This window comes from Rhagoletis pomonella, unplaced genomic scaffold (assembly GCF_013731165.1).
Source record: "Rhagoletis pomonella isolate Grant_MI unplaced genomic scaffold, Rhpom_1.0 Rhpom_scaffold_00003, whole genome shotgun sequence".
NCBI classification, from domain to species: Eukaryota; Metazoa; Arthropoda; class Insecta; order Diptera; family Tephritidae; genus Rhagoletis; species Rhagoletis pomonella.
This window is the reverse complement of record NW_023458557.1, coordinates 37,657,876-37,658,522: the sequence shown is the minus strand read 5'-3', so window position 1 is coordinate 37,658,522 and position 647 is coordinate 37,657,876.

The window sequence follows — 647 nt, the reverse complement described above, 5'->3', positions numbered from 1 at the left end:
TGTGTGGCGTCGGCGCTCTGCTGCTATGTGACGTCGGCGTTACTATGCCGGCGCTCTGCGTCTGTGCGACGTCGGCGCTCTGCTGCTATGTGACGTCGGCGTTACTATGCCGGCGCTCTGCCTCTGTGCGACGTTAGCGCTCTGCTGCTACGTGACGTCGGCGTTCTACTATGCCAGCGCACTGTTGCCCCACGATCGGGCGTCGCTGTCACGCGTGTTCGCGGTGCACTGTGGCGTGGCGGCGCTCTACCCTTGAATAGCCAAGCCTTGAATAGTCGCCTATGTACAAGTCGAGAGCTATTCTCTAGTAGCTGTGCGTTCACGACCATGGCTCCGCTACTGACGCGTAGACTATGGGCGACGTTGGCGCTCCCTGTTGGTGCGCGGCTGCTGGGTGACTGCTGCGTTACTCCGTTGGTGCGCGGCTGCTGGGTGACGTCGGCGGTACTATGTCGGTGCTCTGCTGCTGTGTGGCGTTGGTGCGATGGTGGCGGCGCGCTACTGCTGTGCGACGTCGGCGCTCTGCTGCGTTGTGAGCGGGCGTCGCCGTTACGCGTGTTCGCGGTGGACTGTGGCGTGGCGGCGCTCTACCTTTGAACAGCCAAGCCCTGTATAGTCGCCTATGTACAGGTCATGCGCTATTCATT